Genomic DNA, 24,813 nt, shown 5'->3' with positions numbered 1-24,813 from the left:
CTTGTGTTCAAAACACTTCATAAAGCTTATAATGTTTATTTTACTGTTGATTGCCAATGATTTCTGTTTTTTCAAAGCTTTGCTCTGGCAGTATTGGGATGTCCATTACAGCAAGACCTGGACGAAGTGGTGAGAGATCTTAACATGTCAGAAGGCAGATGGAGTGCTGGGCCTGTTGTTTCTAGCCATAAGATGACTTTCTTCCCCTTGGACATTATTTTCAGGACACTGGTAAAAAGAATTCATTCTAGAGACGATTTGTGTCAGAGTCTGCTGAAGCCCCCTAATGAATCTAGAAATCTTAATGTTTTAAAAAACACCCATCCCCATCCTAATTAAGCTAGAAAATGTAGTAGCTCTCCATACTGTGAAAGGCTTTGGAGTTCTGTGGAAAAAGAATGAAATAAAAATTCAAAAATTAAACAGGTAATCGGCAGCAGCAAAACTCCCAAACCATACTGCCAACCAAGTCTTTGAAAGTTAGGATCTGAGGCAGACATATACTGCCCAGAATTTTTACTGCACAGTATGGCTCACAGGCTTTATTTTCTTCATGTTTGTAACACAATACTGTCCCTGGAATTCCAAAACTGTCAAATCTAAAACCAAGGATTGCTTTGAAGCGGTGAGTGCAGAGTGACAGTGCCCTGTTGGAACTAGTGGATCTTTATTCTTCTCACTGACTTTAGGAGCCTGTCATCATTTCATCCAGAGATTTGTATTAAAATCCACCAATATTCCCAACTCTCAAAAGGGTAAATGAAAATCTTAAAAACTGGAGAAAGCACAGCATTTTCTATGTGAATGGTGGCTGTCTCTCTCCCTCCTTTCCCAACAGATCTGCTCTCTCCGGGCAGGAGGGGCTCTGGCCAGGGGATTTGCTCACCCTGCTGAGCAGCGCTCTCTGCCAGCCACAGATGACTCATCATGTGCCCTGAAGGAGCCCCAGCCTGACACCTCCGTGCAGATGTCCCAGCCACTGAACATTAGTGTTCTGCACTCTTTGCAGCCCTCAAATTTAACACCCAAACTAAAAAAGCACTCATGATCATGCTTTTAATCTACTGCATGCATACTGAATTTTCCTAATTATGGATGAATGCATAAAAAGTGACCCTTCCTGTCTCCTGAGGGCATTATTACTACTATCTAAACCTAGAAATCTATTTCTATTTTAAATATATATTATTTCTCTGACCCCTCCCACACTGCTTTCCAGATGAAATCAAAAAACCTCTTAACTGGTTTTACCTGATTTCCCTGAAAATAAAGGGTTAGATTTGATGCAACTTAGAGAAGGAATTTGAAGGTAGTTCCAATTCTGAGTAAGAAGATTTAAGTCATTGCAGAAAAGGTAGATTATTGCTCATATCCTTTTATGAACAGTCAGAGCATGAAGAGACATTTCTATACAGCAAATCCACGTAATAAACTATTCTTTTTGACAAACACACTGCTTCAGTTGCTTGGATTGTGTGGATTGTGTGACCTCAGCCCCCCACACACACACACACACACACACACACACACACACACACACGACAGAGCCCAAAATAGAACCAGAAGATGAGTCATGATGTTCAGGAAGGATTTCAAAACAAATGGACCTATTTACTTGTGCATCTGTCTCCCGAAGCTGGTACTGTTTTACAATGGTATTATTGATTTGTTCTCATTATCTGCATCTGAGAGGTTAGTTTGTTCTTGTTTTTGATTGGGGGGGAATTTGCATTAGGTAATTAAAATAGCAGTTTAGCTCTTCAGAGGAAGCATTTCAGGAATAAATATGACACACACATTCTGATCTAAAATAGTAGCATCATAACTAAGATATCCTCAGCATTGTAGGAACTGTGCTTCTTGCTTGCCAAATGCCAGGCAATTGCACAGCAGTTTATTTCAGCATTAGGAAATATATTAAATAAAATGCTTTTTTTGTCATTGTATGAGGGATGCTCCATGCTTTCACAGATTGACAAGGCTGCTATGTGGTACACATGCTAACAATGTGATATTCATTATTATATCTACTTAATATTGTAATTGCTGTAAGACTAAAAGGAAAGATCCAGTCACAAAGTGAGGCTATAAATATTTGCATGAAGGTGTTTTTCAGGTAGAGAGACATCTGTTTTAGCACAAGCCCCAGTGCCTTCCAAAAGGTAAAAAACAATAAAGTCAGCCAAATTCTCAACTCTTTCTTTTGACCTAGCACTATTTTACTTTGACTAACAATGATCTTGTTTATCTTTAAAATAGAATTCTTATTCTGAAATGGTTCTTGCATTTGACTGCCAAACTCATAATGTTTCATCAAGCCTAATTATCTCCTTAATATGATGCTACTTTAATACAAAAAAAAGATGATGCTTTAATTTTTTATTACTATTATTATTATTATTTTTTAATAAGTTCACTCCTAAAGCATTAAGCCAACTGCTCTTGGCATGATAAAACGTGCATTAACTTCAGTGGAATCTGGATCAGACCCTAAAAGCAAAAGATAATTAGTACATAAATCTCAGGAACTTGTTAGCTACCTTCCAGTGTAGCTAACTTAAATGGCAAAATCTCTGCAAGAATATTATAGATCTAATTACTTGTTATGGATTTATGTTAGCATTGCCCCATATGAAAGACTCACCATTTATATGATTGAAAATGAGAGGAAAACAAACCTCTAGTGGACAAAGTAAGAGCTAACATTTACAGCTGAAATTATGATGTTTATCACATCTGAGCCTTTCTGGAAATCAGTAGGTTTCAGGAAATGAAAACAGAGCATTAATGATTGCTTTGCTTCAGTAATGAAAGAAATAATGAAGGAAGGATTATACCAGATACTGCTTGTACCACGGACTTAAGGTCACCAGGAATTACCTGTTTGCTTCACAAAGGCTTGAGTGAAGGGTCAAAATTTCATAAGTCCTTCATTCAACAAGATATTGATAAGAAGAATTCACCTCTAAAATATGTCAATGTCACAAAAGACACTGGCTGATTTGATGTGCAATTTAATGTACAGCCAGCAGGCAGCAGAGGTGACTTCAGAAGGACTGTGATTCACTGAAATGAAACTGAGTTTTAATAATCACCTCTTACAGCTTTTGCTTATGGAATTTAGCATTTGCCTTTGGATTAATGCTGTTTAATTTACTAAGAAGATATTTATATTTCTTAATGATGCTGACCAATAGCTGAGTTGATACAGACCTTGTTTGTAAAAGACTTCATTCTGACTCCCTTAAGGTATTTCAGACTCCAGACAGACAACAAAAAAGCCCAAATAAACAGTCTGAATACTGATACAAATACACATTACTGAATATTGTATCCAAACATACATATAGCACTGATTACAATAAAATAATAAACCCCTCCCTTTTGCTAATATATTCAAGCAGCAATTGTGTCCTTTATTAAAAATCACTTGTTTCCACTCTCAAACTAAAGACTCCTGAATTTTTTAAAGAAACCCAAATATCACTAGTATAAAATGATGATCAGTAAAAAACATCATAAACCCCTCATTTATATTGGTAGATGTAGTCATAAAAACTCTCATCATTTTTGACTCTTTTCAGGCTAAGTAGTGTTTTGATTTAACCAGTGAAGTCATAGATGAGCTCGCAGAATGCAGTGATCATTCTAAAAATAGGACTTTGGCAAAGACAGCTTTGGGTCACTCAGCAGACTGTGCATGTAACTAAGCAAACTTATTAACAGGTACAGTTTTCAATCCTTCCCTTGCTCCTTTTGTCTCTAGAAATTTATGCTGCTTATTTTTACAGGTATAGAGTTATAAAAATACGATTGCATTTCATTGATTTTTTTTTTTATAGCAGACTAGTTGACTTCACAGTGTTTTAAAGAATATTTTACTAACTTATCTACAGATGAAGTGCTTACCTTTCCTTTTCCTTTGACCAAATTTCCATGGAAACTGAACCCATTGTGTCCTCCTGCTGGCTGCAGTTCTTGTCTACCTGAGATAGCACTTTGATTAAATGTGTTTTCATAGTTAACTAGTTAAAGCCATTATGAGTCTTCTCCAAAGTCTTTGCTAGTCTTTAAAAAAATGTTTTAATGTTTTGAATTAAATTTAACATGTGCAAGCAGAACAAAAAATAGTATTTCCTGACCTATGTCAATGCTACTACTGCTCAACTATTTCAGTGGAATTACAGAACTTTAGCAATATGTGATGAACCAAGGTGTATCATCAGCTCTTGATACAATCAGCTATGATGTCAGCTCCCTCCTTCACTGATTGTGCCTTTTTTGGTGCCAGCTGCTCCCACAACATGTTTTCCCAAACCTCATTCTCTAAGCCATTGCTCTCTAACTTGCAGACATCACAAAAAAACCAAAACCAAAACCAAAAACAAAACAACTTTACACAGTAATTCCTCCAAACCATAACCGGTTGTAGCATTTTCCAAGAAATGTTCCATTTTAGAATATACTGGTCCTGCTATGAAAGGATCAACAAGTTCTGATGATGGCAGAAAGCATTCCATTATATCTACACAGTCTAGGAAGGACAAAAATTATTTGGGAATTGTATTTGTGTTGTGGGATGAATCAACTTGTGATAGATAGATGCCACAACACCCCAACAACTAAATTTAATGCTGATAATTTTTTTATTTTCTTTGTTAATGGAGCCAACCTCCTCCTCCAGAAAGTTAAATTGATTATAATCCTAAATAGTAGATTTTTAAAGTCTGAGACAGTCAGAGTCAAAACCTCAGACTGAGACAGTCTGAGACAAAACCTCTCCACAATACATTTATTCTATTTCTTCCTAGTCCAACTCTTCACAGTCACAATTTTAATTGTAGATTTCCCTGAAGAATTGGGGCAGGGTGGCAGAATGTCTGTGTGTGAGTGTTCTTGTGTGAGGGATGTGGAAGTAACAACTTTCCTTATGCATAAGGAATGACAATTAGAAGCTACACAGTTTTAGCATGTAGGCAATAATAAACTGATTTTTAAAACCTCAGAGTTTTCCACCATAGTCCCCTCCCTCGGTCTTAAAACTGTAGAATGAATTAGTCTCTCTTCCAGTTTGGATACTGGTCACTGAAGCTGGTCATGGAATTATAGAATGTGTGGGTTGGAAGGGACCTTCCAGGTCATCTAGTACCAACATAGCTGACATGGGATCTTTAGCAAGAAAGAATGAGCTTCAAGATATATATAAAAAAATAACCTGCATTAGAGGTCCTGGGGAGAAACTGGTATCTGTGCTATAGTGTCAGCTCACCCCACACCTCCCCAGTTTCACTCTCCAGGGCAGTGCCAGCATGAAGCTTGGATCCCTTACCCGCCTGGAGTTACAAATCTGCTCTTGGATTTGTCATGGAGAGGGAAGATAATTCCATTTTACTGATCTATCTTTTCATGCTACTTATTAATAGTGCCTGTATGACTTCCAGACAGTCTGGTTCTGTACATAAATGGTATAGATTCCCATATGCTACATGCTACAGGAAACCCTCAGTTTTATGAATGGGAAATCCTGATCTTACAGGTCTCTGTCACTCATTGGAGATGACTGACAGTGATTAAAGGCAACAAAGGCCAATAAATTATGGACTTTCTAAACCCAGGTGTCCCCTCTAGGTACACATGGACCGTTTTTCTTTTTTATAGTCAAGAAGCAGCAAGGGCAGGTACTGTTCCATAACCAGAGGGAGCAGGGATTGAGGAACAAGTCCACAGTATCTGAGCATAGAGAGCAGGTCTCAGATGATAGGCAAGATCATTCAATAGTCCAATCATCATCCATCCAGTGCATAGAGATGAGGCAGGTCTGAGGACAAGCCAGAAAGTCATCAGTGAATCATGGTGTTGTGCTTGATTTGACTGGGGTATAGTTAATTTTCTTCATAGTGGTTATTAGGACACAGCTGGGACAGCTGACCCCAACTGACCAAAGGAATATTTCATGCCAGATGGTGTCATGCTCCTCAAATAAATCTGGGGGAAGAAGAAGATAGAGGGAAGATTTGTAGTGATAGAGCTTGTTTTCCCAAGTAGCTATTTGATGTGACGGAGACCTGCTTCCCCAGGACTGGCAGAGCACCTGCCTCCCCATGGGAAGCAGTGAATAATTCCCTGCTTTGCTTTGCCTATTAAACTGTCTTTATTTCAGTCCACTAGTGTTCTTACTTTGATTCTTCTGATTATCTTCCCCATCCCATTGGAGGGGAGAGAGCAAGAAGCTGCATGGTTTAGCTGCCAGCTGAGGTTAAACCACAAAAGAGGATCAGAGCAAGGGAGGTAAAAGAACATCCACAGAGAAGGCTGCACCATAGCTCAAGAGCAGTCCCAGAACAAAGTGGGCTGGGGGGTGAAAACAGGGAGAAAAAGCTCTCACAAGGCTTCTTGGCAGAGTGTTCTGCAAGTGTTCAAGGCTTGACACTGGCACCTTTACCTCTGTGCATGCTAAGCCCAGGAAGCCAAACCCGGTGTGCTTAGTGCTCTGACACTTGTGACAGCCACTGATGGAGCAGGTACTCTGTATTTATTTTGAGGAAGGACAAGGATAGCCATGTGCTTAGGGATTGTCATCGCAAAGATGTCTCAGATTCTGGAAGTTATACACACCTGCCTCTGAATAAGAGCTTTTGTCCTAGAATTCATACTTTTCAGCTTTTGAAATTTGATCCAGCATGGTGTGCTGGTTCCTGGAAACCATCCTGTACCTGCCTTGTTAGCTGTGTCCTCAAAGTCCAATAGCAAATCTTTCCACAGCAAAGCTACACATACAGGCCTAGTGTAAGAATATATCATTTTGAGCACTGTCCCTACAAGACTAAATAACTTGTGCAGTGAAATAAGGATCTGAAATAAGGAGAGGATTAAACAGAAGACAAGCATGAAATCACTGGAGTCCATACAAACCTGAGAGTTCTGGTACTGACATAGAATAGAGAGGGATGGAACCTCAAGAAGCAGTAAATTCTTTGTCAGGCTTCTTCAGAAAAGGAGCTGTTTAGCTCATCCCTGGGTGAAGTCCAGGTATGCATTAACATGCACCAAGTGGATAAACTGGCTCTTAGAATGTCAGCGTGCATCAATATGCACAGCTTGGATAAGCACACCCTCTATAATGTGTAGCCAATGTTCTGGCAGAGAATGAAAATCACAAAAGAATAAAAATTTTGTATAGAACGAATGCAGAGTAAGAGTATAATCTGTATTTAGCATAATTTTATTCCAAAGTAGCTTTTATTACTTTTGGTTAAAAGAAATCTCAAATAAGAGAACCTCTGGGCTGCTACAATATTTGCACTCCTGGTTAGTAAGGACAAAAATGAATAAAAAATACATAAAAGGCAAGACAAAGACTCCTTGGTATGATTTAATATCCTGGAAGCAGGAAACTAATGTTATGCTTCTTTGGAAACAGAACCAAACTAATAACCAAAACAAAACAAAGCAAAACAAAACAAAAAAAAAAAAAAAAGAAAGAAAAAACAAAGCCCCCAAAAACCCAACACTTACAAACAGTAGTGAGTCACAATAGGCTGCCCCAGGGTCTCGTATCACTCTAAACAAACAATGTTTTCAGAAACTTGTGACATCTTCCTCAAATCTGAAATGCCATAGAATCTGCCACTTTTCTTGAGAGTTGCTGCTAACAACCGGCAGAGACACCAGATCTGAGTTGAAATAAGTGGACTTGAGAGTGGCCCAAAGCTGTGTCAATGGAGACTTAGGTTAAGGGGAGATTAGGAAAGGGTTCTTTACCCAGGGTGTGGTTGAGCACTGGAATGGACTCCCCAGGGAAGTGGTCACAGCACCAAGCCTGACAGTGTTAAAGCGTTTGTGCAATGCTCTCAGACACATGGTGTGACTCTTGAGATTTCCTGTGCAGGGCTAAGAATTGATGATCCTCATGGGTTCCTTCCAGTTCAGGGTATTCTATGATTCTATGACTTTCTATCCCCTGATAAGGTTGGAAATAACAGCAGAACAGATCTCTTTTGTGAACTCTGCATGTCTAATGCCTGATCCCTTGGGAAATAACTGAATACCATAGATAATTTTGGTAAGAACTAAAATAAATTATAGATAATTCATAAATTTTGGGGTTTGAATCTTATTACTGTACCTTCAAAAGAAATGCATGGCATCAGGGTGTCAAATGGTAAGAACAACTCTCGTACCAAATGTGATGTAGCAGTTGTGCTTATGGATAGTCTGGTACAATATGAAGCAGTTTTTTTAAACCCTGATATAATAAATAATCATTAATCAATCCTGTTTAGACTACATGTCCCACTGTCTTTAATTAACCATTAACCTTCAAAGTGCTTAAGTCACTTTTGTAAAAGCATAACAGTAAATGTAATTATTTGAGAGTACTTTAGAAAACTGGATGTGGATGATGGTTAGAGAGACTCTAGACTTCATGTTTGGTCAGTGTTTGGCCTCTCAACTGGAAAAGTGTCGTAAGGAAGGGCAAAGGTGGTTTCAAAGAGAAATACCTTTCCTAGGGGGTCATACTAGTCACATCATCCCATTACATCCCTTAAGTTCTGTAATTCTTAATGATTTTTATTCACCAGTAATCTGAACCACAGGAAGGGTCCAATCTACTTCCTACTCTTTCACATGTGCAGCACAGAACCTTCACCTTAAAGTTGGAATAATCTCCTTTTCATACTTATGTATTATGGCTTTTTTTTCCTTGAAATTTCAGGTACCTCAGCACCCAGTGGAGCCCAGGTTTTCTTTTGTGCCTATTTTTGCAACATTTCTGCTTCTCCTGCAGAATTTTATAAATGAGGAGTTGTAAAGTTGCTTATAAGAATATGATTACACAGAATTAAATTGTCAGGCCCATTAATTATTCTGATGAAATACACAAAGCCAAACAAAGGAATTTCTGTGCCCCCTACAATGAATTGTGGATAGCCAATCTGTGAGCATTTTCACTTTTATACTCTATTACATGCCCCTTAAAATGTAAACACAATCACTGTAGCAGGGCTGGAGTTTGACTCCTGCATTGGTACGCTGGTATTTGCAAGGCTTTCTGGCTTAGCCCAGTGAGTCCACCAGCCACCCTGCTGTGCCTGTGGAGCCCTGTGCACTGCAGTCATTGCTCTGCCTCCACTCAGTCTGCTTTCATTTGCATTTCATTATGCAAACATGCAAATCATCCATTTTTACCATTACGAACAATTATCTTACAAGGGAAGATAAAGAAGTATTTTGTCTTGTATTCATCCATAATTATTTTGAATGGTTAAAAAAGAATAGGGGAGAGGAGGAATCTGCAATCTAATTCTAATAAAAATACTTATCACACAAATATGAAGCATGCTATCAGCTATATTTTCTTCCAAAGGCACTGACTCAATTGGTATTGTTTAATTGCAAATCTTCCATTGTGGGTAACCACTACAAATAAAACATCAATGAAAAAGAGCATGTATGATTGCAACAACAATGAGGTAACAATACATAAGATAGCAATAATAATTGACAAAGACAGACATTTTCAGGTGTCCTGGGAAGACAGAAGATTTATTGTTTTTAGATGAGAAAATGACCAATTCATGTAGCAACCAAATTAAGAACCTGATGGACTCTTTTTCATTACTGTTGCAACTCACCAAAATCCAGCCCAATAAGGGGCATGGGGAAGGAGAAACATGAAGAATCAAAATGTTAGGGACCCTAATGTACATTTTTACCTCCATAACAAAAAGGATGAGTTTTGCTTTGAGGAACAAACCCCGCTTTGTTTGAACTTTGAAACTGCTGCAAATACTACCCCAGAACCTAAAGAGAAGATCCAGGAAGAGAATGAAAACAAAACAAACAGCCCAGAAATACTACAGATGGTAAAATCCCCCACACTCCTAAGCCCAATATTAAAGGTTTCTTAAAATCCTGTTAAGAAGTTTTGATTAGCAATGAGCTTATAACTTTTCCTGAAGTCAGTCTAATAGCTCACTATATAATTCTGGGGAGAAATAATTCTTTGGGGATCCTCTTTCCATCAAGAGTATGTAAATTATGTATATTTAGCTATCTAAAATATACAATATCTCCTCCTTATCACCTAAAAAATTTGAAATATTTGATTCTACTATTAACCCCTCCTTGCTGGGCTCCAGTTCTAGAACCAAGTTAAACTACTTCATCTGTGCAACTTCATATAAAGGAGACTGTAGAAAAATCCATACTCAAATTTTGTGCTGAACTTCAACAGGATGACTTTTCTCATTGCAGTTCTGATTATTAGAGAACAGAAATAATTAGAACAGATAATTATTTCTGTTCTCTAATTCAGTAAATCCCAAACTTTTGAGTCAACAGACCATGCTAATTTCAAAATTCTCCATGGAAAAGAACATACATTTACCTAATTTATGACTTAGAAATGCAGCTGAAATTTCCAGACCTATTTGTTTGATTGGCCAAAGGGAGGTTTCACAGCTCCTCAGAGCCTCTGCCCACATCAGAAAAACTTGAGAGAAGAGGTAAAAGAGAGAAGGGTGATAAGTTCTTCCATTTGGAATAAATATAAGAAGTGGCTCTGAAACAGCAGAAATACTGATTTGGACTCTGGAAGCAGAAAGGAAACCAAAGCAGGAGGAAGTCCAGGCTGACACGTTAGCTTAGAACTCCCTCAGATCATGGGGCTCACATCTTTATGTTGTTGTATAACAGCAAGGAGGACATGCCTGGATTTCCTGGAGAGAAATCATACCTGGATTTCACCAAGAGAAATCTCAGCTCACTTTTAAGCTTCTGAAATAGTTTAGACAAATACTTTAGAGGAAATGTAGCTCTCAATTTTACAACTGAACTTGAATGTTTTGAGAAATGCTTATGTATGGTGTTTGCAAATCTTTTGATCAACGATCTGTAAAGTAGAATAACCTAATTTCTTCCAAGCATAAAAATGCTGGTTACCTTCACTAAGAGCCTTTCTGTCCATCTCATCATTTTATAAGGCTCTCTGACATGCCATTACTTGCTGTAGTTTCAGAGACTCATTGGAACTCTGCACAGGGCTCTCCTGAGACTCTGGCACTGCTAATACCAGGTAATATGTGTCTCTCTAACTTTGTCCATCATCCTCTGGGAGAAATCTTCCACTCCATTACTTCAAGAAATGCCTGGGGATTTTTGCAGTTCTTCTGACAGTAACTGGAATCAAAATAAGAACTCTTACCAGCAAGGCTTTAAGAAGAAGTTTTTGTTTGAGCATTGCTAGCTGCACTCTGATGGCTGACATGAGCCCTTCACTAGGATGCAGGGAGAAGTGATTAAGACTCACCAGCAGATAAATCCCACAAGGATTACACACATCTTCTTGTCACTAACAATGACATGAACACAGTTTTATTGTAAGATGAATCAAGGGTTATGCAAGAAGGCTTTTTCCATATCCCATTTCCCCATTTGTCTGGAGCTGTCTCCTCTTACTCAATACTTGCTGACACATACCCAAACACTACAAGTCCGGGAACCCACCCTATTCACTGCTGACAGCAGCATTTGTGCTGGTTTCAGGGAAGATTTTTCTTTCAGGTAATGAGGGTCTACAAAGATCAACACTGAACAGTGTGTCCAAATCCTGTCACCATTCCTGTGATGTTGCCTAGGACCAGGTTGGAAATGCAGGACTGGACCTTTGCAGCAAAGTTGTAGCTACCAGTTCAGAAGCAATGAGTTTCAAAGGTCCAAAACTCCCTGTGAGTTTTTATGGTCACCGAAATCAGGGCCCTTTATACCAAGCAGGGATCTGTGCAATGAAGTCAACTTGCAGGGTGGCAGAATGACCTGAAGTTAAGATTCCTGATGAGTGTAGTAAAAATACTTCCCTCCATTAAATTTCAGTCGTGGGGAAATTAAAAAATTATTAAAGAGAAACATGTTTTAACTCCTCCTATTTACTATCTTGCAAAGCAATATTCCCATTCATTTTACCTGCACTCACTTCTGTGAATCATATCCATTAAGAATGAATATATAGCAGCATATGCTTTCTTTCCCTCCTATGTCATTTGTAGTTTGTTGCTTTCCATTTTAAAGTATATATTATTGAACAGACCAGATGATGAATTTTTGATGAATTCTTGAAACAGGAGCCAGACACAGAACCACTGGTTAAGTAAATTATAACTATAAATAACTTCATAGCAAGGCCAAATACACAGTAAAATGAAGTTTGCATAAATATCTCTTGATTTAATGCCTGTTCTTCCTCCCACTAACATAAATCTCATCAGTCACTGACACACTGGGTATGTTTTTTTTCAAATTCTTTGCTGCTTGATCAGTAAATGCTTCCCACATGGTTGTGATATTTCTTGTACAAACAGAGGATTAATGTCAATTGATACAAGTGTGAAGTGTTCCAGAACATTTTACAGGGCAAGACTTCTGCTGGTCTTCATCTATGTAAAAAGGAATGGGGGTCTCCTATGATACACATCTTCTTGGAAGTTAGAGGTGATCATAGGCCCTCAGTTATGAATTTCAATATTTATATTTCAAGAAATTCTGTGTAATCCTAAGTAAGCAAGGAAGAAGTGAGCAATTCCTCATTTCCTATTCAGAATGAAATCTCTGAGCATCAGTGCTATTAGAGAAGGAAATTCATAATTGAAAGATGTGATGGATCTTTTACATTTCCTATATGTTAAAATCTGGTTGCAAATTAGAACTGACTTTCCTTTTCCTTTTCTGTTTATTAAGTCCTCCCTGATTAGATAGCTTGTATCTACATACCAATCTGTGAAATAGGTGATTTAGCTCAGAGCACCAATTTCTTTATGCAAAAGGTGACAATGTACCTGGAAGAACTAGAAAGGAAAAAAAATCTAATGGAAGAAACAGTTCAGATAAACTCCTATTTTCCTTTTGTGTAATTCTAAATCTAACATAGTGGTAAATGCAGATTTGCCTGAATAAGTTTCCTCACAGTACAAAATTTGACTGCGATAAAGCACATTGCACCTAGAATTTGCTGAGGTAAGTGATCTCTACATTCCTTATTACATTGCTGTTTATTTGTAATAGTCTTTTTTTTAGAGTCAAAAATGCAGCCTGTGCAAAAGTGGCAGGAAATTATTTAGTTCTGTGATGGTTTTATATATTATAATTCATGGTATTTTGCAGAGTTCACAAAAAGAATATTTTTTCATTATATGTCTTTCTTACCTACATACCTTCCTTTTGCACCAGTTCTTAATTCTGCATGAAAGGAAAAGCAGGAAAAAATACTGAAAAGAAACATGATTGATAAATTATGTTAGTTTAACAACATTCATTTTATGATGTTAAAAAGCTTGCTTGCTGTTCAGAAACATATCTGGTTGCTTTGCTGCTCCCTCTGTCCAGGGTTCTCCTCTGTCACTATAATTTTTTTTTTGATGTGGTCTTTCAATTTAACTTTCAAACTTCATGCACATCACTTTGTGTGTGAATGAAGGAGCTTCCCAAATTTACCCTAAGTTCTGTATGCCTTGCATCATAAAATGTTACTATTGTTTAGGACCTTTTGCAGTTCGTGTGGTGATAATTGAAAGGATTAATTTCCTTGCGGCTTGTAATCTTTTCCTTGAGTAACTCATCTTGAAGTGGCTCCTGAACTGCACTTGGATTGTGTTGTTCTTCTTCTTAGAGGGACTTTCAGCATACTGACAATACTTCTGTGAACTCTCTGTTCTGTGCTTGAGTTGTCCTGCTCTGTGCATCCATAAATAAAGACATTCACTGTCATCTCATACCTCAGAGTTGCCAGCTGCAAATGTCATGAGAAAGTGTGTGTTAAAAAAAACTCTTTCGTTGACTAAGTTTTTCATGACTCTGTACAAATGCACAGCCCGTGTTCTCTGTTCCTCATGCATCTTCTGTGTTCATTTAAACTTTCAGGTTATCAGGGGACTGAGACAGGGACAGCTGGACCATTCAATGGATAAGCTGCAGAAGAGAAACGCATGTGTAAAAACTAGAACAAGTGTTTCAGTAGCTATTCTTGTAACAAGATATTCACCAGAGTCTCACTGCAGCAGCCAAAGCTTTTATCTCTTGCACACACTTCTGCTAGGCTTTTAGGAAAACCATATTGTAATCGTTGCATTGGGTAATCAGGTCATCAAAAAGGATCTTAAAAAATGAGCTAAAATCTCTTTGTCGCATTTAGCTAATGGTGATAACTCTCATGTTTTAATTTGCAAGCATGTGAACAAAAAGCTGAATTCCAATCAAATTACAAAAAAATCCCAAACAAACAAAGGAACAAAGCAAACCAAACTGTGCCCCCCCTCCCCCCCCCATTTAATCTTATGATTTTAAAAAAAATTTAGAGAGGCAGGAGGAATGAGTAGAACAGAAGAAAACCTGCAAGTAAATTGGAAATCTGATTTGGTTGTTTGGGTTTTTTTTTCCTTTAAAAATCAAACTCTAAAAAAGAGGATTTCTTAAACTATTCAAGGGTGCACAGTCCTTGCTCAACCAAAATCTAGTAGAATCTATTGTTATCCAGGTTTTCCTGAATTTTTCAGGAGATATACATGTATGTTTAATTTAACAATACTGTGTGCAATTCCCTCACTTTAACTGGAGAGAGCCATTTTGTAAGCAGTTAAACATATGTTAAAGTCCTTGTAGATGTATTTATAATTAGCCTCCCTTGGACAAGAAAGATTTGCTTGAACAAAATTGATTTTAATAGGGGGAACCAGACACAGTAGTTCTCTGTAAACATTTAGTCTTCTAGTTATTGCCTTTTTCCTGGGAAGCTTGGCATTTGCAGGCATTTGGAAAAGGAAATAACTCCTGTCACAGACTCACAGTGAAGCAGCCACTGGTAAAACTGTTCTTTCAAATACTGACCTTTCAATTTGTCTGTGTGAATGTAGCTGGGAAGTTATGACCTCCAGCTACAAATTAATGACAAATTGCTGAAGGAGTTTTGCCAGCAATCTTATCTTTCTTGTTCAAAAGTTAAGGTGTTGATCCAGAGTCCATGTAAATGAACAGACTGAATTCCCCTACCTTCAGCTGCCTACTGACTGTACCTGAAAATCATACTCATATTGTTAGGTATATGGAGTATATCATCTCTATAGACACTAGAAATCCTAAATTGCCTTAGAAAATATTAGATTAGAATACTAGAGCCTAGGGTATAAGTTAACAGTGGAAAAAGAAAAGAACAAATAAAATGCATAAAATTTAAAGAAGAATAAACCCAAAGGAGAATGATTTTCTGACTAACAAGATGCACTTATTTGCCTCAGTAGAGTAGGAAAATAATAGGTTAATGGGAAAAATAATACAACCTACTTCTTGGTTTTCATGCTGTAAATTCTGTTGCCAAGCTATATCTTTAACTGTAAGTACCATAGACTGAAATTTTGTCTCACTGAGTTTATACTTATAATTTCTACTGATGTCAAAGGAACGGGTATGGTGTGGAATATATCAAAAGTAACATTAATGCCTGAGGAGAAAATTAAGTGGTGTAGTCAATCGGATGTGCTCAAAAAGTCACAACAGTCTTAATGTCAAATACCTCTTCTTTATGAAGTTTTCTGAGGCATGTAATTTCTTGGATTTCATGTGAAACACATGGACTGATAAAATTTTAAACACCAAGATATACACTATAATCTGTGTCTGGATAGACAGACAGATGCCTACACACATGCACACCCAATAATAGTGTATCAGCAACAGAGAGTGTAGGGTGAAGATGCTTGGCAGATGCTTTTAACACCAAGAAGTTTCTCATCAAGGAATCAGTTGCTACTAACTGAAGAATGTGCTTGACATTTCATTCCTTAAAAGTTACAATAAAAGCCAGAATAAAGGTGGGCATTAAGGTTATAATAAAAGAGTAGCACTTTTATTGAAAGTTGTATTATTTTTCAATAACTCATGCTGGGAAAATGTAAGTCCATAAGACTTTTAATATCCACTACAATTCTTCTTTTAATACCCAAGCAGGCGCGGCCATGGCCAAAACTTCCTGTGATTTTTTTATCTTCCATCTACTCTTTAAATATAATGTTTCAAACCACAGAATGGTTTGGGTTGGAGAGGACTGTAAAGATCACCCAGTTCAAACCCCACCTCCTTCCAAGGCAGGGTGCCACCCCCTAGATCAGGTTGCACAGGGCCCCATTCAACCTGACCTTGAACACTTCATGGGATGAGGCATCTACAACCTCTCTGGGCATTGTTTCAGTGCCTCACCATCCTCACAGTAATTAACATCCTCTAAATATCCAATCTAAACCTACTCTGCTTCAGTTTAAAGCATTACCTTGTCACTCCATGCCCTTGTAAAAAGTCCCTTTCCAGATTTCCTGCAGGTTCCCTTTAGGTACTGGAAGACACCATAAGGTGTCCCTGGAGCTTCTGTTTGCCAGACTGAACAATCCCAATTCTCTCAGCCTGTCCTCACAGGAGAGGTGTTCCAGCTCTCCAACCATCTTCGTGGTCCTCCTTTGGACTCACTCCAACAGGTCCCAGGTTCTTGTGCTGGCGGCCCAGAGTTGAACACAGGACTTCCTTATCAATGGATTGCGCCTTACCTTCCCCTGAAGTTAGATATCACTGGGTTTGGAACAAGGGATATAAACCAAAACAAGATATGGTTTCTTGTGTTCTGCTCCTGTGCATTTTTGTTAAGAGAATTGTTGAGTTTTAGGCAATGGGGTATTGTAGTAAGAGGGAAGAAAATGGTAGCAATCTACAAAAGGCAGGGATTTTTATTAGCAAAATGAAAGAGAAGAGCACTAGAAAACAGCAGATTCTTCTGGTCCAGCACCAAAAAAACCAATAAAAGATTAGCAAAAAATCAACTCATTGATATTTTAAGTGTACTAGTGAACTGAAAACAAATAAAGCAAAAGCTAAACACTGTTGCTGCCCATTATTTCATTGTCACACTAGCAAGCAATTTATTTGTCCAAACCAACCTCAAAGTCAAGGAATTATTGCCTTTGACAAGTCAAAGGAATTATTGCCTTTCACTACTTGGCCTAAAAATTCTACAATACCCACCCCCTAAAAAAGTACAACAAAAACCTCACCAAAAATAAATGATGAATAGACTGAAGAAACTAGAAACATAGCACCTGTAATATTCTCAGTATTTCACAGGTTTTCTCTGTGACAAATCAAGCAAATTTTTACTGAGGTGATCCAAATAATTGATTTTCCAAAGGTGCATCACTGCTCATTTTCCATTCCATTTGTTCTTGAAATGGGAAAACAGAAGCAAAGAGATCTGATTTTCAGTCATAATCCTTTCAGTTATAATTCCCTTCTCATGGCATTCAATAGGAAAAGTAGCCTTAAAGAGAGACTTAATTATATTTTGGCCTGTTTTAAGGTTCTGTTACTGGTGGATCAAATAGCATGGTCACAATAATGTAAACAGAAGCTAAACAACTAAACTACACAAACAGCCCCCATTGGAGCAAGAAGTAAATCCAAGACTCCCAATCTTGTCTTGGAACCCCGTGTTGTCTTTGAACCTATCTTCCTTATAAAATATTACTTTTAGAGGTTTTACTTTTAATATGTCATGTAAGATCTTTTTCTCCTCTGCTTGCCTGATATTTTGCTGAAGAAGTTTTAAAATTCAAATTCGAGTACTTTAAAATACTCATTTGAGAGAACAAAACATGTCCTCTCCCTAACTGAATCTAGATCCTTTGCAGAACAGTGTAATGCTCTTTTAAATTAAAAGAGAGACAATTTATATCACAGACAAGTGTTTATTCACAACAAAAGCAAAAGACATGGATAATGCTGTAAAATTAGTACAATTTTTTCCTAGGGATAATTAGTTCAAATTAAATTAAATTATGCACTTTCTGAAAGTGCATGAATTCTGATTTTATTGTTTTCCTTTTCTTAGATCCTATTCAAAGAAACATTTCATCCTGAAAACTGTTCTTTTTCTACAGAGAGTCATAAGATATACGTGATAAGGAGCAATCTGCTTTAGCATGGATGGTACAAAGCTTGAGAGAGTGATATTTCTAATAGATACCAGAAATTGATTAAATGAACACAGGGTCAAACCTTCAAATGTGAATGCAATTTTAAATAATAAAAAAACCCTTACATTTTTCCAGACATGTATTTCAGGAAAGCTTACCATTTGTGAGGTCTACTTCATGTAAATTAAAAGTATTCTTTATGGTAAATGCTGTGTTTAAATGCCCAGTTCTTTAGATATGGAAATCTAGGATCTAGAAATTAAAGGTATATATAAAAATATAGAAGAGCAGATCTCACCTCACATGTCAAAGTAACATGCTTTTTAGTGACTCCTAATGAGACTATTCAGGATAAACCACTCTGAATTTCCAAGTCCAGCAAGCAGATATCTAAAAAGAAAGACAACCTGCTCACCCCAGTTTCTAAACAGACATGCCTAAAACCAAGGTGTATTACTGTGCCTGGAACAAGAGAGGTTCCCCAGGAAAACATAATTCAGAGCTGTTGTCTGACCTGACTTGGAGGGACCCAATCATCTTTTCCCATGGCTAATAACTGTAAGAAGAAAAAATGGCCTGTGGGCAAGAGGGACCCATTGACTAGTTTCAGCCAAAGAGATGCTGGCCAGCTTTTTCTTCTGAGAAGGAAAAGCAGTTCTATTCCTGTGTGGCTTCACAGAAAAAGTCATGAGGGCACATTAGCAGAAGCGCTGCCTCATTGGGCTGACTGCAGTCCTCAACCAAGACAACCATTTCTGAGCTCTTGATAACGTGGCAAAAGAAGTGCACCTGGCTTAACACCCACATAACTAATTCAAGAATTGTATTGATTAAGTAATACAGGTTATCAAATAGACACAGTTAAAACAATAGATCTCAAACAAAGAAAATAAAAAAAATTATAGCAGTTGTTCTCGTCTAAACACCAAACCAAAGCTTTTAGTCAGCTCTTACACTTGTTTTCACTTCAGCATGGGCTGTCAGCTATGCTATGAAATATTTAAATTTTACATAAATCTGATCTTTAATCATTCTGAGACGAAGACTTGTAATCCAAACTGCCTTCAGCAAGAGCTCTGACTGCCAACATAACCAGCAAGTCATTTTAAGAGCATAAAAGAAAACAAAAAGAACTGTATCTTGATAGGCTGTGGATTCACTTTGGGGTTCCAAGCAGTGGTACAGCTGATGCAGTCCTGTGGGTTGTAATTCACTGACATCACTGTCCTGTGGCTGCACAGAGCCATATGTCCACTCTTCAGCCCTCTGCCTGTGCACAGCTCTGGGATGCAAGCAGGCTCAGCTCCATGCCACAGCATTTAAAGCCAGTCAAAGTGTTTGGTTTTACTCAAAGAGCACAGTTTAAATCCCTCCCCCAAAAGAGAATAATTGTTGAGTTCCAGTATGTAATGAAGAGTTCTGTGAGGCATACACATTATCAGCACATGCTTTACATAGCCTTATCAGAAGACACACACTGCAGGAATGATGATGGCTTCTGTAAATCTAAGAACCTGGAAAACAAATATCCTTCAAAAACAATGAAGGCAAAATATAACTCTTTAATAAAAGAGTCATCTTTCATGTTGAAGTGTAAGTCTTTTTAGAGGCACAAAGGTTCTGCATACTAAACCTTTTCTTTGAATTTGTTTATTAATTTCATTCTTTACTTTTCTCTATCCAATGTATTGAATCATTTTAGATGCAAAGACTAGATTATAAGTACCAGGATATATTTGACAGAATCCTGATTTTTATGACAAAAAGGCATTTGTTTTGTACATCTTTTTCCCTTCTCTGCCTCTTTTGAAATAAGATTATATAACTTTTATTAATTTTTTAAAAAGATTGCTTTACTTACATCAAAGAATAAAGCAAGGTCTTAGCTAAACAGGCTATGAATGCAAAAGCCAGGCATATACAAGCTCAATACAAGTAAGAGAAATGCTTTTCCTTGATGATGCATAACAGAATATAACACTTATGTGATGTCTGCTGGTTTTACTCAGATCAGAGCTGGAGTTCTGCTGAGGGCAGGGAATCAGACCCCAGGACATGCAGTCAGACAGCCCTGCGGTGGGAATTCTCCTTTTGCACCATGACAGGAACAATGAATTATGAATCTCACATCTATTCCATAGGGCATTCCATAAATAGAAAAACGAAATGTTATAGTCTATTAGCCAGTGAAACATTCCGTGTGTGGGTACAGGTAAACTGGTAGATGTATGCCTTGTGAAGCATTGCTGAATCAATCTGTGGTTAACTCTTCAAGGAGGTTTGAACAACACCTCACATAGGTCTGTTGAGCTCTGTCCCAAATAAGACTGCTCAAGAGGTAAAGGAAATCAAGGGTGTTGGCAATGGACCAAATTGAAGGTCCCTGTTTTTTGGGGGTTTTTTTTGAGAAAGCATTATAATTTTTTTTTTCTTCTGCATTTTCTCCCCTCAAATGTACTTTAAAGAATGAGGTATCTTGATGGAAGATTCTGAATAAATATGTCTGGAGTATGGACACTTATAGAGCTGGTGGGTCACATGCACATAGCCCATTGTCTCTTGGCACAATGGTGCTGGGTAGAGGCTGTGCTACTGACAAATCTCTTTTTTATGGGAGGGATTTGTAAAGCTCTCTGTAAAAAAACCCTGAGATAAATTCAGGGTGACTTAGGAGGTAAAGTAAAAGTGTTATTGATGTTCAGCATAGCCAAGGAGTCAATAATGCAGAATGATGTAATTTAAATTGTAATGCTTTTTATTTTCTGCAGTCAGAGCAGCCTAGGCACTTTCTACACTTCTAAGTCCCTGAGTTGTTTGAAAAACATACCCTAACATGTCTTTTGGTTGTGTCATCTTGCTTTCTACTATTTTTCAAACATAAAATTCCTGTATATGAAAAACTGGATGTCAGATAAAAATAAAATAACATTTATTAATGAAAGAGCTTATTCAAACTGGCATTTTTATGTAGATCTGAAAACTAAAGACTTGCAATTACCAGGATTATATATTGTGTCTTCATCCTATCAGGTCTCCATAGAAACAAATTTAGAAATTTATTTTTCTAACACATAGTAAGGTAGGGAATTAAACATGGAATCGGAATGTTACTATTTCACAAAGAGCCTGTCTTAGTGAAAACAATAACAATTTTGTGGAATTATGAAATAGTATTGCTTGATTAAAATAAATGTTAAGATTTCAGGCTCATGAGAAATAATAACAGGCTTCAGGGAATAGTTCAAAATTTTAAAAAAAGCTGATAAAGAAACCCAGGGATGCCAACAGTGTCATTTCCAAACTCCATAGCTCTCTCATTAAATTTAATGTAGGATACACATGTAACCATATAAATCCTCATGGCAAGATTTTAAATGGAAGTGAGATGAGAATTGAATAAGGCTGTGGTTCTGTAGCACACAGGGTGTTGGTTCTCAGTGCTCAGAACTGTCAACTTGAACTTGGCTTTAACCTTTACATCTGGAAAGAGGTGACATATTAAGAATTTTATTAGGCATTGCCTTTTTGTCAGTGGCATAAACTTGATATGATTTATTGGACTGCCATGCTGCCCACCACACTGCACAGAGAATCTGAAAGCTAAAATAAAGGGATTAATAATCTAGATGCCAAAATCCAGGCTTCTGTTTTTATATTCAGGATCAGGTCCATAAAACCAGCATTCAACTTCTTGTCTTACAACATTGCTACAGGTTGTGCCTTTGCATGCAGAGCTACCAGAATTCTCTTACCACCTCCATGACAGGCACAGCAAAGGAGGAAGCAGTGGCTGTCATTGCTTTTAAAGTCAGGGCAGAGTGGAAACCAGGGGACCACCAGTCTAACACAGTTGAGTTCAACAAATAGTCTGAAAGAAAAACTTTCAAATTTCAACTCCCTGGTCCCCCAGATGAGTTCAACATAACGTAAGCTTTTGTCCTTGTATGAGGGGAAAATAATGTAATATCCTGGTTATACCTAAGGAATATACATATTCTGCTTTGAAAATACTCATCAATTTAAACTCCCACCCCTGCCAGTGGGTGCAGTGGTTAAGAGCATCTGATCCTGCATATTTTGTGTAGGCTTTGCATATTGGATTGACACCTATATAGGTTAGGAGGCTTATTCACATCTCCAAGACTGTAAGTGTCTAAACCCCAATCCTCTTTGAAGATCTTGTGGCATTTGCTGCTGAAAAAAATACAGAAGTCAGGAAATTCTGGATGTACCATAATTGTGTACTGGGTTTAGCAGAATCATTAAGTTTCTGGAATCATAAATTGTCTTATAGTGTGTAAACATTTCTCTTTTGGTTGCAGAAAGGCAATTTTCTTTCATCTTGCTTTTAAGCATACTTATAAAATGTAGCATCATGGATATGCTGTATGGTTCCATTAATACACAGAAATTTCCTTCTTTTGCAGACACAATTTTTATGGATTTATGCAGCATTCTTCAGCACTTCATCCCTGATTTTGTCTACTATCTTATTGTTTTGGGAGCAATTTGAGGGCAATGAAATAAGCTCAAAGTCTAACCTGAGAATCTTGTCTTTAAAATCCGATGTCATAAGCAAGATGAATGTAATCACTGATGAAAGTTAAGCTTGATAAAACTTCTGATTTCACATTTGTCTACTCAGAAGGTAGTATTCCTGCAAGGTAACAAGTTACACTTGCCTCTGTAGAGACCACATGCACAATTTATTAAGTGCATCTCCACTCAATGAATACATAATTTTACATCTATCTCTGTCTCTCTCTCTCTCTCTCTATCTATATCTATGTCTACATCTATATCATCGATATCATCTATGTCTGTATCTATATCTAATATATATCTATATCTATATCTATATCTTTATATCTATATCTTTATATCTATTTCAGGTGACATAATAGTACTTCTAAAGGTGGTTGAAATAACACATAAATATGAGTTTCCTTAGTTCTTTTATTTCAAACATAACATCCTTTAGCTAAGATGACTTGGACTGTGTTTTAGAAAGCTCTTCAGAGAGGGATAACTCAAATGAGAAAAGTCTTCAATGTAGCAAGGCCTTTAAAATAATTCCAAGCAGGTGGCTATATCTGAGCCCAGATGCACTTAGCCCAGAGGCCCAGTGGGTGTGACTCTCTGCTTTTTCACTGATTTGGCCATTAACTCAGTCTTATTTGCAGTTTATTGAAAAAACAGTATAGTTTTCCTCTCTTAGGCCTGTTCAGTCTCAGAACTTTGAGATTGTATAATGAAAATTCTCAATAAGTACAAAGTAATTACATAAAATTGTGCAAGAAAAGTTAAAAAAATTGCTAATGAAGAGAAGGCAGAAGCCATTTACTGTAGTTTCTTGAATCACTCAAGCTGTTCATTTCAGCATGCCCAGCTTACAATAAATTCAGTATCAGCATTGTTGATATGAACTGGTTATGTGACATTTGCAGATGTTATGCATGACTGCAGCATAAAATCTCCCTACGTGTAAAATCTTGAGATAAAGTGTGAGAGGTACCTTTTGTTAATTATGCACATTAGCATAATTTCTTCTGCTGCTATAACATCTGATTTTCATGGATAAATCCTGTCTTTTCCTCTTACAACACTGCAGAGCTCTATCAGTGAGTGAAAAGTGCAGCTCAATACACTTCACTCAGGGTAGCTATAGTTGAAAACAGCTGTAATTCTTGTTGCATTCTTCACAGAGAATTCATTAGGAATTTATAAACACTGTTTGACACATAGAAGGAATTTATAAACACTGTCTGACACATAGAAGGAAAGACCAGAGTGGTTTGGACATAGGATAAAAAATCATATTTCATTAAATATTAAAATCATATAGTAGTTTAAAATGTAGTACCTACAGCAAGAATGGCACACATATACATATTATTTATATAAATATATATGCACATACATCTTGCATACAGTAAATACAGCATTCTGATGGAGAACTAGCTTATATTATGGTGTACTTGGTTCTATGCTATTCACTTTGGTTCTATGGCACCAAGGGTAAGGGGACATGCAACATTTCTCCTTCAAGGGATGCACAGTAGTTTGTATATAGAGCTTTCTTTAGAGATCACGTGGCTCTTTCTGTGATCCTCCACTCTCCAGGTTATTTTTCAGTGCTTAATGCAGAAAGATATCTTGTATATTTTGGTAATAAGCTTGTCTTGATCTCAACTCTTGGCCCTCAGGTTCAGTGAAATATTTTGGAAGGAAGGAAGGAAGGACAGATCTGTATCTATCTTTCCCAGAGCAAGTCCAGAGGGTGAAGCCAGAGCAATAACTCTTCAGGAACTTGGGACAAATTGGGATTCTGCTGTGGCTGTTGCTGAGCAGAGTCATGGATCTTCTGTGCTGTGAAGGACAATGGGCAACAAGACTTTGGGAGGAAAGAAAAGATAGGCCTCAAGATACAGAGGAGACCAGATAGGACCAAGGAAGGCTATGGGCAATTTTTCCCTTAAAATGCATAATTGAAGGGTCTCTTCCATGTCCCAGCAGCTTTCTTCTGTCTTTCCCAGCAGATCTGGCTCTTCTGTATTTAAAGATAAATGTATTTCTAGACCATTATTTGTGCATCCCAATTAAACCTCTCTCTATATAAGCTGGCTGCTGCTGGTGCCTTGGAAGGTGCTCACATACAAGGAAAGGAGGGGAATAGATGCACTTTCTATTCTGATTAATTCTGGGCTATATCAACAATGATTCCTGCCTCCCTGGAAACACTCCTGCATGTCTGCACAAAAAGATGTCAGCCATTCATTTGTTCTAGTCAGAAAGGTACATAAAAACTTCT

At 37.4% G+C, this 24,813-nt stretch overlaps 1 protein-coding gene across 1 annotated transcript in view; it reads left to right on the top strand.

The window, feature by feature from the left end:
- The first annotated feature begins 1,608 nt into the window (after nt 1–1,608).
- Nucleotides 1,609–24,813, top strand: part of TMEM196 (transmembrane protein 196) — a 101,198-nt gene continuing 77,993 nt past the window's right edge. Inside the window, exon 1 of the mRNA XM_077175792.1 lies at nt 1,609–1,692. The gene's annotated coding sequence lies outside the window, so the exon portion shown is untranslated. The remainder of the gene's footprint in view (nt 1,693–24,813) is intronic.

This window comes from Agelaius phoeniceus, chromosome 1 (assembly GCF_051311805.1).
Source record: "Agelaius phoeniceus isolate bAgePho1 chromosome 1, bAgePho1.hap1, whole genome shotgun sequence".
Lineage (NCBI taxonomy): Eukaryota > Metazoa > Chordata > Aves > Passeriformes > Icteridae > Agelaius > Agelaius phoeniceus.
The sequence above is the reverse complement of the archived record's forward strand: the minus strand, read 5'-3'. Positions and strand labels throughout refer to the sequence as shown.